This window comes from Apodemus sylvaticus, chromosome 10 (assembly GCF_947179515.1).
Source record: "Apodemus sylvaticus chromosome 10, mApoSyl1.1, whole genome shotgun sequence".
In the NCBI taxonomy this organism is placed as follows: Eukaryota; Metazoa; Chordata; class Mammalia; order Rodentia; family Muridae; genus Apodemus; species Apodemus sylvaticus.
The window spans coordinates 44427575-44442454 of NC_067481.1; the positions used below are offsets into that span (position 1 = coordinate 44427575).

General features: G+C 48.0%; 1 long non-coding RNA gene across 2 annotated transcripts; it reads left to right on the plus strand.

The window, feature by feature from the left end:
* Positions 1 to 4962: 4962 nt before the first annotated feature.
* Positions 4963 to 13091, plus strand: LOC127694986 (uncharacterized). Of its 2 annotated transcripts, XR_007979885.1 has the most exons (4): positions 4963 to 5262; positions 5371 to 5628; positions 9048 to 9302; positions 10609 to 13091. It is a non-coding gene; the product is annotated as an uncharacterized LOC127694986 (long non-coding RNA). The 2 variants fall into 2 exon arrangements; XR_007979884.1 differs by having other exon boundaries at positions 9048 to 13091.
* The last annotated feature ends 1789 nt before the right edge of the window (positions 13092 to 14880 follow it).

Consider the following 14880-nt stretch of genomic DNA (forward strand, 5'->3'; position numbering starts at 1 on the left):
TGTTTTGAAAAAACAAAAACAGCTCCTGGAGACATGGCTCAGGCTCAGCAGTTAAGAGCTCTTCCAGATGGTCCTAAGTTCAAGTCCCAGCAACCACATGGTGGCTCACAACCATCTGTAATGGGATCCGATGCTCTCTTCTGGTGTCTGAAGACAGCTACAGAACTCATACACATGAAATAAATAAATAAATATTTAAAACCAAAACAACCCCAAACTCCCAATCACAACCCTCTGACCCCCCACATGTACATGCAGTGAGCGTGCCTTTGTGCATGAGTGCACACATATCAATCAAATGAAAAACTCTGAAGATATCTATACTCTGCAATATTATGAGGTCAGGCAAGACTTTCCTGTTTATGTAAACACATTTAACCACTAAGACTTCTCTCCAGCACTCCCTGCTCCTCCCACCTTCCTTTCCTCCCTCCCTCTCTCCTTCCTTTCTTTTTTTTTTTATTCGATGTAATTTATTTACATTTCAAATGATTTCCCCTTTTCTAGCCCCCCCAAAGGTTTTTTGTTTTTTTTTAAACTTGTTTGTTTTTTCCAGAGTTTCCTCTGTGTAGTCCTGGTGGCCCTGGAACTCATTCTGTAGACCAGGCTGGCCTTGAACTCAGAAATCCACCTGCCTCTGCCTCCCAAGTGCTGGGATTAAAGGCGTGCGCCACCACTGCTCGTCTCCTTCCTTTCTTGTGTGTGTGTGTGTGTGTGTGTGTGTACTCACACACACACACTCACACACACTCACACACACACACACACACACATACGTATTTGAACCCAAGGCCTCCTGCGGCTTAGCTACGTCCTCAGCCTCTCACTCTCACCCTGGCTCACCACACGTACAAGGTCAGAGGCCTTCTGTCTCGCTTGCAGTGCCAGCCATCATACTCAGGATATTGCTCCCACTGGGAGAGCCCTCTACCAGAGCTGAGGCTCTTCTGCAGATAATCTAAACCCTGTCTGCTCACCCTGATGAAGAGAGTCACTGTTTGTAAATCTGAGTTTGCTAACAATAATGCATTTCTACCGACAGGTCCTAAGCTGTTACCATATCCTCAGCTGACTGAGTGGCTCTGAGAGAGTTTCATAAACACGCTGACAAGGGGCTCAGTGGCCCAGCACTGGCCCGGCATAAGCAAGGCCTGTCTTCAATCTCCAGGACCACAAAACAACCTCTTCTAAACAAACCCTGAACCACACTTACTTAATCCCTAAAAAGAGGGGTTTAGACTCCATGGTCCAGCCGGGCAGTGGTGGCGCAGCACTTGGGAGGCAGAGGTAAGTGAGTTTCTGAGTTTGAGGCCAGCCTGGTCTATAGAGTGAGTTCCAGGACAGCCAAGGCTACACAGAGAAACCCTGTCTCGAAAAACAAACAAACAAACAAACAAAGACTCCATGGTCCATAGACCTCAACTCTAAAATTCTTACTTTGGGCCTGGAGGTAGGTAAGTTGCAGTGAGTTTCCTGGCTTGCTGGGGTTTGATCCCCAGGAGCGCATAAAGCCAGGAGTGATGACACAAACCTATAATGCCAGCACTTGGGAGATGAAGAGGATCAGGAAGCTCATGCCATTCCTAGCTACAGAGTTCAAGGCTAGGCCAGGGGTACATGAGATCCTGTCTAAGAAAAAAATTAAACAAATGAATAAAATTCTGAATTTGTTGGTTACTTTAAAAGCAAGCAAACAACCCCCAGGCCATGCAATACCAAACATTGCCAGCAGAGGTCAGGAGAAGTCCCTTAAAACTCAGATCAACTTCCTGGTTTGTAAGGTTCTGTAGCTGTTTTTCCTGTTCCTTTACTTAGCCCTGTGTATTGTGTGCTTTTGCCTTATCTGTCAAACGTAAAACCTTTCCTCCCCTGATGGGCGAAGGAAATTGCAAGCAGGTGATATGTGGGGTGGTTTTATACTCTGGGTTAATGTAAATAGAGAGACAACACAACAAAATCTTGCCTACCAAATCTTTTTGTTGGGTTTTTTTGTTGTTGTTGTTTTTTGTTTGTTTTTTGTTTTTTTTTCCAAACAGGGTTTCTCTGTGTAGCCCTGGCTGTCTTAGAACTCACTCTGTAGACCAGGCTGGCCTCGAACTCAGAAATCTACCTGCCTCTTGTTTTTAAAGCAGGTCCTCTCTATGGAAGGAGCCCAGGTTGGTGTGGAAAAAGTGACCCTCCTGGTTCAGCCTCCTTAGTACCGGATTGAAACAGCGCCCCCACCCCCCCAGCCCCTGCCCCGTCTGTTTTTGTTTTGTGAGGACAGTGTCTCACTAAGTAGCTCCAACTATCCTGGAACTTGCTACAAACCAGGCTGGCCTTGAACCCACATAGTCTGCCTGCCTCTGCCTCCCCAGTAGTTACAGGGGACTGTACATGTTGAGAACTGAACTCAGGTCCTCTGTAAGAGTACTAAATACTCTTAACCTCTGAGCCATCTCTACGGCTCCCAATTTACCACTTAAAAAAATATTTACCTCAGCAAAATTCTTCTCAAACTGGAGTGTATAACTAATCTCTCTCCTCTCCTCTCCTCTCCTCTCCTCTCCTCTCCTCTCCTCTCCTCTCCTCTCCTCTCCTCTCCTCTCCTCTCCTCTCCTCTCCTCTTTTCATAAATGTTTGAAAGGGAAAAAAAGGGGCCAGACGGTGGTGGCACACGCCTTTAATCCCAGCACTTGGGAGGCAGAGGCAGGCAGATTTCTGAGTTCGAGACCAGCCTGGTTTACAGAGTGAGTTCCAGGACAGCCAGGGCTATACAGAGAAACCTTGTCTCAAAAACAACAACAACAAAAACAAAAACAAAACAAAACAAAAAAAGTGGGGCTGGAGAGATGACTCAGTGACTAAGAGCACTGACTGTTCTTCCAGAGGTCCTGAGTTCAATTCCCAGCAACCACATGGTGGCTCACAACCATCTGTAACGAGATCTGATGCCCTCTTCTGGTGTGTCTGAAGACAGCAACAGTGAACTCAAATAAATAAAATACATCTTTTTTAAAATGTTTGAAAGGCTGTACGTGATGGTGATGGTTTGCAGTGGAATCCCAACACTCCGGAGCTGGTGCAGGAAGATCGCTGCGCATTTCAGGCTAGCCTGGGGTACATATGGAAAATCACACCAAGCAGAGCTACATGAAGGAACCATGTCTGTAGCGGGAAAACAGGCATTGCTGTTAATAATGGCACAGACACAGAAAGGAAACACCACTCCACTATTTAAAAGAACAAGACGGGCTGGAGAGATGCTCAGAGGACTCAGGTTTGAGTCCTTAGCACCCATCTGACCTTGAGTCCCCATCTGACCTTGGTGGGCACTGGGCATGAATGCAGTGCACAAACATGCATGCAGGCAAAACATCCACACACATAAGACAAATCTTATATTTAAATGAGATAAACTAGATGATTCATGCCTGTAATTCCAGCACTGGAGAGTATCAGGAGTTTGACCCTGTTTCAAAAAATAAAACAGAGGGGGCTGGAGAGATGGGTCGATCAGTGGTTAAGAGCATCGACTCCTCTTCCAGAGGTCCTGAGTTCAAATCCCAGCAATCACATGGTGGCTCACAACCATCTGTAATGAGATCTGACATCCTCTTCTGGTGTCTGAAGACAGCTACAGTGAACTTATACATATAACAATAAATAAATCTTAAAAAATAAAAAAACAGAGAAAGAGAGAGCTGGGTGTGGTAGCATGCGCCTTTTATTCCAGCACTTGGGAGGCAGAAGCAGGCAGATCTCTGTGAGTCCAGGCCAATCAGGACTATATCCACATTAGTGAGATCCTAGTTCAAAGAGAGAGAGAGAAAAACGAGAATCCCCTGTGAGTCAGTCAGAGGACGAGACGAGATGGAGAAGATATTAGTGGAGAGCCTGCAACAGGTTTAATGAGTGATGAGGAGCTGGGCACAGGGCACACACCAGAGTCCCAATTACTCAAGGGACTGAGGCAGGAGGATTATTGGAGCTAAGGAGTTCCAGACAGCCTAGGTAAAATAGTAAAACTGTCTCAACAAACAAACAAACAAACAAAAGAGCTGTGTGTGAGCGTCCCTGGGCTCTGCTGCTCTTATGTGAGTTCTTGTCCTTTGTGTGTTGGGAGACAAGGTCTTCCAGTAGAGCACAGGCTGGCCTGGAACTCACTACGAAGCTTACCCAGAGCTCAGCAACCTTCCCGCCTCAACTGAGTGGTAGGATCATGGTATGACCATCAATTCTGATATACCGAATTACCTACTCCCCAGAAGATTGTTCATCTCAGGGATTCACCTTTGACCTCTGGGTGTGTTTTTGTCTAGCCACTTTTACTGGCTAGGTTTATGTCAACTTGACACAAGCTAGACTCAAGCAAGAGTCTCTCTTGACAGAGAAGAGAAGGCCTTAATTCAGAGATGTTTCTATACCATCAGGCTGGCTTTGTAGTGGTGGTACACACATTCGATCCCAGCACTCAGGAGGCAGAGGCAAGTGGATCTCTTAGTTCGAGGCCAGCCAAGGCTACACAGTGAGATCTTGTCTTAAAAAACAAAAACCAACCAACCAAACAGATCAGGCTGTAGGCAAGTCTGTAGGACATTTTTTTAAATAGAGATGGATAGGTGGTATCATCCCTGGGCTGGGAGTCCTGGGGTCCTGGGTTCTTTTCTAAAAGAAAACAGGCTGAGCAAGCCTTGTGGAGCAAACCAGTAAGGAGTATTCTTCTGGGTCTCTGCCTCAGCTCTGCCTTCAGGTCCCTATCCTGACTTCCTTTGAGGAGGCAGTGCAAGCTGAATAAGTCCTTACTTCCCCAGGTTTCTTTGGTCATGACGTCTTATTGCAGCAATAAAAATCCTAATTAAGACTCTGCTTACTGCATTCTTCCCCCTTTGTGTGACAGCTCCTCCAGGACAAGGTTTATGCTCTACCAGACAAGGTGGACTAGGTTGTGAGAGGAGTGAAAGAAACAAAGGAATGAACGAACAAACAAAGCAGGTGCATATGGCTGGCATGAGAGAGAAGCTGGGTCACGCTGGACTTCCAAAACTAAAGATGTACACTGCCGGACAGAGAGCCATGAGTTCCCACACACCCGAATCCAGTGTGGCATCCATCTCCTGGCTGCAGCAGGATGAAAGTCCATCAAGGACAGGACAGAGGCAAGCCCGGCCACAGTCTGTTCCTTAGGGACCTCCCAGGAGGCACACTCAAAACCTAAGAGGAAGGAGATAACAGGTGGCTGTGGTGGTCCATCCCTAGAACCTCAGCTCTCAGGATGCTGAGGTTAGACCATCACAAGTTCTGAGCCAGCCTGGACTACATAACCTGAAAGCCCCCCTAACTCTAAGAAGTCAAGTAAAATAAAACCTCCGTTTCTTCTTCCTTCCACAGACTGTTACTCAAGGGACAAGAGAGTTGATTCAAAGAGAAACTTCCTGCTTCCTTTTAAAGACCTAATTCCTGCTGCACTAGTCTTTCCGAAAGCCAGCCACGCCCTCTTCCTCTGGCCTGGAGTTGCACTGGAGAGGTCTGGTGTGACAGAGCAGCGAGTCCTGCACTTGAGAACTGGAAAAAAAAAGTGTTAATTTGTGCTTGCTAGTAGGTGGGGTCAGCTTTCTCTAAACACAGCACCTGTCCATGCCTGCCAAGGTAACTTCATGTTTTGTTTTGATGTGTGTGTGCATGTGTGCGCATGCAGGCACACGTGCATGCTAGTACATGTTGAATTCAGTTTCTCCGGATACCAGGCTTGTTCATATCTCCCTCTGTGCTAGCTTCTGCTCTCGGGTCCCTCCCCACAAGGGACACACCCCCATTCCTTCTCAGGCCCCTTTTAAGATTTATTTATTATTTATTTACTTACTTGCTTGTTTATTTACTTACTTATTTATGTGATTACACTGTCACTCTCTTTAGAGACACCAGGAGAGGGCATCAGTTCCCTTTACAGAGAGTTGTGAGCCACCATGTGGTTGCTGGGATTTGAACTCAGGACCTCTGGAAGAGTAGTCTGTGCTCTTAACCTCTGAGCCACCTCTCCAGCCCCTCAGGTTTATTTTCATGCCTCACTTGTTAGGTTATCCTTGGTCTGTCTTTTCCACTAAAATAAAATCTCTGTCTCTGCTACTCAGTTTGAATGAGCAGCACAGAGGCTGAAGAGACTGCAAGGCCCCAGATGCTGAGTGTAGGGTGAAGCTGCCCCCAGACTTATTAGTGATACAGGGACCTAAGTGCACATTGTGGGAGGTTCTAGAAGACTGACCAACATCACCTGTCCTTCCCACCCACGTGAGGAGAAAAAGCAGGCTCTGGGGGAGGAGGGCTATAAACACTTTATACTTTAACCCAGGGACTCCACATTCAGCTTTCTGCTTTACTCACCAGAATAAATGTCCCTTTGGGTTGGTGTGTGTGTGTGTGTGTGTGTGTGAGAGAGAGAGAGAGAGAGAGAGAGAGAGAGAGAGAGAGACCTGGAGTGGTTTCAGCAACCCATTTATATCAACTTCTCTAGCATTGTCAGTTTTTCCTTGAACACCCAGAGACCCTACCTTTCCCTGTGGCCAATCAACACACCTTCCGAAGACTTCAAGTTCCCCCAAGGAAGGTCTTCCCTGGTGGACTTGGAGGCAATGCATGTATTTTAGCATGCCTGAAGCCTTTAGTGTCAGCCCCAGTACAAAAGAAAAATGTGTTGGAAAAATGAAGGGGGACGATCTTGGAAGGCTCCCAAAGACAGCTGCCACTACCACCTCAGCTCCCAGCCTATGCTGTGCTGGGCCAGGAGAGCATAGCCATGAGGTTTACCTGTCTGGCTAACTATAACAGTGCCAGCTAACTGACAAGTCGGCCTCGGTGCTGTGAGGGGGTGGGCAGGTCACTGCCTCCACCATCTCCTCCCCCTACTACCTGCCCCAGGGCTAATTCCTGGGAGGGGTGGTGTGGCAGATGGCCTTCAGATGAAGGAAGTCACATCTGGGATTCGGGTGGGTGGGGCCTTCCCTTCTGACTCTTCTGTCTCCTAGTTCTTTCTAGCAGGTGGGAGGGTTTCAGAAATGGCCAAGAGGCTGAGGCACATCTGGAACAGGCAGGGACAGAGGCACAGCTCTAGATTGCATCCAGACCTGAGAGATGAGTTAATTAACCAGTGAACGGAGTCAACCCAAACCGGATTAAACTACATAAAGGCAGGTTTATTTGGAAGCAGGTTCAGGGGTCGAGGCCAGGGAGGTTGACGTAGGGAGAGGGTCAGAGGGGAGGATGAAAAAGAAAATGAACCTGTGAGCTTGTGCAAGCTGGGACAGCCAGGGGGAGGGGAGAGGGGTGGGAGCAAGCTAGGACAGATGAGGGAGGGGGAGGGAAACGAGGAGGGGGGAGTCGGAGGAAGGAGAGGGAGAAAGCAAAATGTCTGCTTTATATAGGGAAGAGTTTCTGGGGGAGGGGAAGCCCAGCCCCACTGCTGAAACGTTCCCAGATGGGGACTGAAGGATGCTGGGAAAACCTGGAGGCCAGGTCCACTTTGGTACTTAGTTAAGCTTTTACTGCTATGAAGAGACACCATGACCAAAGCAACTCTTATCAGGACAACATTTAATTGGGGCTGGCCTACAGGTTCAAAGGTTCAGTCAGTTATCATCAAGGTGGGAAGCATGGCAGCGTCCAGCAGGCCTGGCACTGGAGGAGCTGAGAGTTCTACATCTTGTTCTGAAGGGAACCAGAAGACTGACTCCTCAGGCAGCTAGGGGAGGGGGGTCTCAAAGTCCACTCCCACAGTGACGCACTTCCTTGAACAAGGTCACATCTCCTAATAGTGCCACTTCCTAGGCAAAGCATATTCAAACCACCACAGGTACATTGAATATGCACCCTAGAAGCCAGGCGTGGTATTACATGCCTTTAATCCCAGCACTTGGGAGGCAGAGGCAGGTGGATTTCTGAGTTCGAGGCCAGCCTGATATACAGAGTGAGTTCCAGGACAGCCAGGGCTACACAGAGAAACCCTGTCAAGAAAAAACTAAAACAAAACCAAAAAAAAAAAAAAAAAACAAAAAAACAAAAAAACCAAAACAAAACAAATGCACCCCGGCTGCTTGTCACAGGTCTGAATCACAACAAATAAGGGATTCCTTTGCTTTTGTAAGGGAACCTCAAATCAGAGTCCTTGGCTTCAATGCAAAAAAGAGTTTCAGTGGGTAGAGGCGTGCCATCAGGGAAGCCTGGCTTAAGTTCTGTCCCTGGATCCCAACAGGTGGCAGGAGAGAACTAACTATACACTGCAATGTGGTACCATGAGGGTACCCGCCCTCCTGGACTCCAAATGAATTAACTTCAGAATAAGCTGGTGTGAAGCCAAGTGGTGTTTATTAAAGGATGCTTTTAGGCAGGGCAGTGGTGGCACCTTTAATTCCAGCACTTGGGAGGCAGAGGCAGGGGGATTTCTGAGTTAGAAGCCAGCCTGGTCTACAGAGTGAGCTCCAGGACAGCCAGGGCTATACAGAGAAACCCTGTTTCAAAAAATTACTACTACTACTACTAATAATAATAAAAGATACTTTTAACTACATTTTAAGCATAAGAGACAGAGTCAGGTGTCCTCCAAGAGAGGACACTTTATTGCCTTTCACAGACCACTATGGAGGCTTTTGAAGAGGATATTATCCTCAGAGGGTTGCTAAGAAGCCCAGAGAGCCCAGGCCAGCCCAGGGGCCCCTGACAGGATTATGGTTGATAAGATATAGCAGTGTAGATCCCAGGATATGATTGCTACAAACAAAGAGTCTTGGTTGTGGTTCTCAGAACTCTTTGGGAACTGAACCTATACTCAGTCCTCAAGCCTGGCACATTACCACCTTAACATAAAATGTCTATGCACGAAAGGAGTGTTATCTCTGTTGGCGACCTTCAGGGCAAATGCTGGCTGGGCTGGGATTCTTGTTTCTCTGCCCCTGAGAAGGGCTTTCTCTTCCTGTGTCCCCCTAATTTTTGTTGTCTCTCTGACCTGACAGACAACCTGGTGTGTCCTGGGCCATACCAGGAAAACCCTGAGTTTGTCTTACTTGCTGTTTTTCCAGGCATGTAAAAGTGTCTCTCTTCACCCTGCCCACCTCCCCCAAAGTGGCAGTGGTTCAGAGGCCAGACCCCTCCCCCCAAGGGGCAGCGTGCTATGACTCTATGACTACGGTGGAGCAGAAGGAAATGTCATCTCTCAGCTGACATCCTGGCCTCACAGCTCGACAAGTGTGACAAAGGACCTCTGAGCACCTTTCCAGCCAATCACAGGAGGTACAGGCCAGGCGCTCCTGCTGTTGGACCTAACGAGGAGGAAGGTAATGGAGGTGGTTTGTGTCATCACGACAGGAGTCCAGTGAAGGGCTTAAGAAGCAGACCTCAGGGCATCCCCAGAACCTCCTAGTTAAAATCCCCAGACCATGCCTTTGTCTGGCCCGGCTGGCTCTGGTCTTGACCAAATATCTTTCCTATGATGTATAAGGAAGGCTCTTGTTTCCATCCTCAGAACTACCAAGGGGTTGGGGCTGGGGACACAGAGAGAGACAGAAACAGAGAGAAAGTTTCAGAAAGAGATAGAGAGATAGGGGGAAACAAAGACACACACACACAGAGAAACAGAGAGACAGAGGGGGAGACAGATAGGGGGAGACAGAGAGAGACATAGAAACAGAAAGAGACAGAGAGGGACTGAAAGAGAGAGGGAGGAGATAGAAACAAAGAGACGAGAAGCTGAGAGACAGTGATAGAAAGAGACAGCGACAAAGAGGTGGGGAGAGAGAGAGAGAGAGAGAGAGAGAGAGAGCACTAGCACTCAGGGAAAAAGAGGTAAACTAACTAATCTCTATGTAAAGCCCAGAAAGGCATGTATTGAGAGGGATCTATCTGGTGGTCCATGTCTGTGATCCCGACATAGGCAAGCATTAGTTAGTTTTCTGTTACTGAGATAAAATACCGTGACCAGGAGCAACGTAAGAAAGAAAAAGTTTACTACATCGGCTAATGGTTCCAGAAGGATCTAGGCCATCGTGACTGGGAGATGCTTGGTATGACGGCAGGAGCAGGGAGCTGGTATATCGCATTTTCATCCAAACACAGAAAGCAGAGACTAAACAGGAAGTGGGGCAGGGCTATAAACTCCCAAAGCCCACCCCTGGTGATGTGCTTCCTCATAAAGGTTTCATAACCTCCCCAGACAGCACCACCATTAAGAGACCAAGTATTCAAATACAGGAGCCTATTGGAGACATTCCTATTCAAACCACCACATACACATACCCAAAATAATGTACTTGACAGCCTGCCTTATCACCTGGACATACTGTGTATATACACACTGTCTTCAAACACTGGGTTTGAAGTATACCCTGCAATCTAGACTCCCCGTACCCACCACCTGCATCAGAATATAAGTATTCCTCACCAATAGAGTAAGTATCCTGGCCCCAGGTAACAACCAAATCTAGGCAGTTTCAAGAGTTATTACTTAATCTGTCAATCAAAATAGAGAACCACCCAAACTACGGCCTTTGATTTAGCCCCCTTAAGAGACCCAGGCTGTGGCCTTGACTACCCTCATTCCTGTGGCCTGCAGTCAATCTTTTTTGTTTGTTTTTGTTTTTTCAGTCAGGGTTCCTCTGTGTAGCCCTCGCTGTCCTGGAACTCACTCTGTAGACCATGCTGGCCTCGAACTCAGAAATCCACCTGCCTCGGCCTCCTGAGTGCTGGGATCAAAGGTGTGCATCAGTTCCACCCAGCAGCTTGCTTCTTTTGCAAATCTGTGTGAGGATTTCTAATTCTTTGGACAAGAAACCAAGGGCCTGGAAGCAATCAGCCTATAGCCCAACCAGTGGTAATCATCGTAGCCATCCTAGCACTTGGGGCAGAGGTAGGGGGACCAGGGCAAGTTTGGTAAAGGGCTACAGGTAAAGTCCCTGGTTTGAATAACAGCAATTATCTTGTGCCCTCCAGTGTTTTGCTGTTTTTTGTTTGTTTGTTTTGCTAGTGTTTTACTTTCTTGAAGGTACCCACCCCTTATTTATTTATTTTTGTTTTTTTGTTTGTTTGTTTGTTTTGTTTTTCGAGACAGGGTTTCTCTGTATAGTCCTGGCTGTCCTGGAACTCACTCTGTAGATCAGGCTGGCCTTGAACTCAGAAATCCACCAGCCTCTGCCTCCCAAGTGCTGGGATTAAAGGTGTGCGCCACCCCTGGCTTGTACCAGCCCCTTATAAGTCCAGTTTCATTCATCCATTATCTTTGTGCTTAGAGAATCTTTGCCTAACAAATAGAATCCTCCTCCGTGGTATCTCAGGAATTCAGAATATCTGAGATTGCTGAGGTGTGTTCTATTGCAGGCAAAACATGCTCAGGAGAAAAAGGCTTTGCTGCAATCAGACTGCATTGTTCTGTGTTACTCAGTGTTGCGTGACACTGTGGCTTCCAGGCTGTGCCTCTCCATGGCTTTTTTTTTTTTAAGCTTACCATAACTCTTGTTTTTAAAGATTTGTTTATTTTTATTGTAAATGAATGAACTTTTTGCCTGTGTGTATGCCTGTGCATCATGTTCATGGTCTCAGAAGCCAGAAGGCCTTGGATCCTCTGGAATTGGAATTACAGGCTGCTGTGAACTGCTGTGTGGATGTCAAGAAATGAACCAGGGCCTCTGGGAGAACAAACAATGATTTCTGCCCCCCACCCCCAAGCTGGGGTTTCTCTGTGTAGCCCTGGCTGTCCTGGAACTCACGCTGTAGACCAGGCTGGCTTCAAACTCAGAGATGTGCCTGCCTCTGCCTCCCAAGTCCTGGGATTAAAAGTGTGTGTCATCAGCACCAAGCTGTTTGGCTTTTAAAATGTTTATTTACACGTGTGTGTGTGTGTGTGTGTGTTGTATGATGTGTGATGTGCACAGTGAGTCAGCAGTTTCACCCTAGCAGCCTCCAGACAACGTGAGGAAGGAGCAGGCCAACACAGGCAGAATGAAGATGTCACTTCCAGATGTCACTTCCAGAATGAAGACGTCACTTCCGGAGCCCTGGCCCTCTGCAAATCTTGCACATACGTGCTTTCTTCTTTCTAATGCAGAGTTCTGGTTCCTGGACTTTTAAAGCCAGAAGCCATCTGAGCCTAGCTTTGGGAATCAAGATTGATGGTGTAATAAAATTAATAGACCATCAAACTTTCTCGCCTGAATTACAGTCCCATTATCACAGGAGAGACAAACAACACACTTCATTAAACTGAAGGGTGACCAGAGACTCTGGAGAGAAGCACAGACGTGATGGGGAGATTGTGGCCTCTTCAGACCTGGAGTCTCCTAGACTGTGTGATGAGTGAGCTCTGGGCGGTGCCTTTTGAGAAGGGAAGTGACCTGCCTAAGGTGCTGGGTGCCTTTGAAAAGGAGAGACCTAAGGAATACAGCTGCCTCCTTCTCAGAGTCTGCTGTCACCCACCCACCCCCAGCCCAGGGGAGGAACGCAGTATACGTGAGCACCTGAGCACCTCATCCTCACACGTGCTGCTTGCTGTGACTTCTTGGTGTCAACGTTTACTCCCAGTCAAAATTGCTGAGGGTCACACCAGGGCTCACTGACGGCAGACCTACCTGTCCATCCCAGTTCCTGGTTTGAAATCAAGGGCCCAAATTGTGAATTCATCAGGCGATACCCTCAAGGATAAACGGCTCACAGACCACCACAAAGCCTAACAGTGAGGCTCAACCTCAGGGACAAAGACCCTATAGGATATCATCTGCAAAGAAACACGCGTGTGCGCGCAAAAGAGAGAGCGAGGGGGAGAGAGAGAGAGAGAGAGAGAGAGGTTTGGCACACAAAACCAGCCAGTATACAGCCAGTATATATATGTACACACACACACACACACACACACACACACACACGTATACTCCAGCCAGCTTTCCTGATCCATATGTACATCAACTGCACTTCCTAGGGATATTCCTGAGAGCTCCTGAGTTCCACTTAGGCTGATACAGGACCCTGTGTTGGCTCAGCCTGGGTCCCATGCCCAGACTCTTCTCTTCTGGAAAGGAAAGTCTAAAAAAAAAGTTGAATATTTTTAGTTGTCTTAAAATAGTTTGTACTTCCAATAAAACCACATATATAGGTACATGTGGTGTGTGTGTGTGTGTGTATACATATATATACTGGCTAATTTGTGAGCCAACTTGACACAAGCTGGAATTATCACAAAGAAAGGAGCTTCAGTTGGGATGCCATGAGATCCAGCTGTAAAGCATTTTCTCAATTAGTGATCATGGGGGGAGGGCACCTTGTGGGTGGTGGTGCCATCCCTGGGCTGGTAGTCTTGGGTTCTATAAGAGAGCAGGCTGAGCAAGCCAGGGAAGGCAAGCCAGTAAGGAACATTCCTCCATGGCCTCTGCATCAGCTCCTGCTTCCTGACCTGCTTGAGTTCTGGTCCTGACTTCCTTTGGTGATGAACAGCAATGTGGAAATGTAAGCTGAATGAACCCTTTCCTCCCCAACTTGCTTCTTAGTCAAGATATTTGTGCAGGAATAGAAACCCTGACTAAGACATACGTGGGGGGGGGGGAGGGGGACAGGGGGTAGACCTTTAAAATAGCTGAAAGAGAGAGAGAGAGAGAGAGAGAGAGAGAGAGAGAGAGAGAGAGAGAGAGAAGAAAGCTAGGTGGCTAAAACCAAGAACACCAGCACCTTTGACCTGCTGTCACCGGAACAAGAAGCATGGGCCCTAGTGCTGAACAAGGTCTGGACACTTAGCCAGGGTAGTGGGGACAGGTGGGTCTAGCTTTTGTGGACTAGGAAGGCAACATGGGAGGCTACTCTCCACTGTCTGTCTCTGCCTTCACAGGGTGGCAGTTGATAAGCATAAGTCACATGCTTGGGGAGATTACAACACAGGAAGTGAAATTGGGAAATTAAGTCTAAATTTGTCTAGGGAGAAAGAGGGAAGTGTTTCTTGAGCCCAGAGTTAAGGGGTGGGCGTATATATGCACTGTGACAGTGCTGAAGGCCTTGAGTCCCCGGCTCCGGAAGCTTGCTAGCCTGATCACATGAGTTCAGAGAAAGGGGAATCACACATCTGGATGCTTGGAGTGCCAGGAGGCTTGTTCATTAGTGTGGCATCCTCTTGGCCCCTCCCCCCTTCTCTCTGATCTCAGGAAGCAGGAGGATGACTGGAGCCTGCCTGTGCCTCGGCCTCCATTTCCCAGCAGTTACTATCGGCTGGAGCTCGCCGGCTCCGAGCACTCCAGTAAAGGAGCTGGCTCTGCCAGGAGGCCCTGGGCTCTCTCTGGTATGGATTTGTTTGTTTTGCTGGGCTGGGGATGAAACCCAGGGCCTTGAGTATGCTAAGCAGGCTCTCTACCACTGAGCCCCTCCCCCACCCCCACCCCCACCCCCACCCCCAATTCTGGGTACGCGTTAGGAAGCTGGCAGATCACCAGCATCCTCCCAGTCTATCAGGAATGTCCGGGATATTGCCATTTACAAATGCTTTACTCCATAGGACAGTTCAGAATTCAGACGGCAGAAGCGAAGTGATCTCTGGGTACAGTGGGAATAGCGAGAGTCCTCTTTGCAACCCTTAGGGTAGTGGAAGATTAAATGAACAGGACATAAAGAAAGTAAAGAAAGGCAGGTGGAGTCTGCTCCCTCCAGCTGGGTTCAGTGTTCTGGTAGGCTCGCTCTTCCCTGTTGTAGAGTCCCTGCTGCCTCCGGAAGTGCTCTCCTATTCACTGGCCCACCTGGAAAGAGAAGGCCTCAGTGTCCTGTCCCCAGAACACTATGAGGGGGGTCCTCCCTGTTGGCTTCTCACGACCCAGTGCTGGTGACTGTCACTCTGGACCAGCTGCCAGCCCTGCCCACACTGTTTGGCTTCCCTGATACTGACCTAGCTGG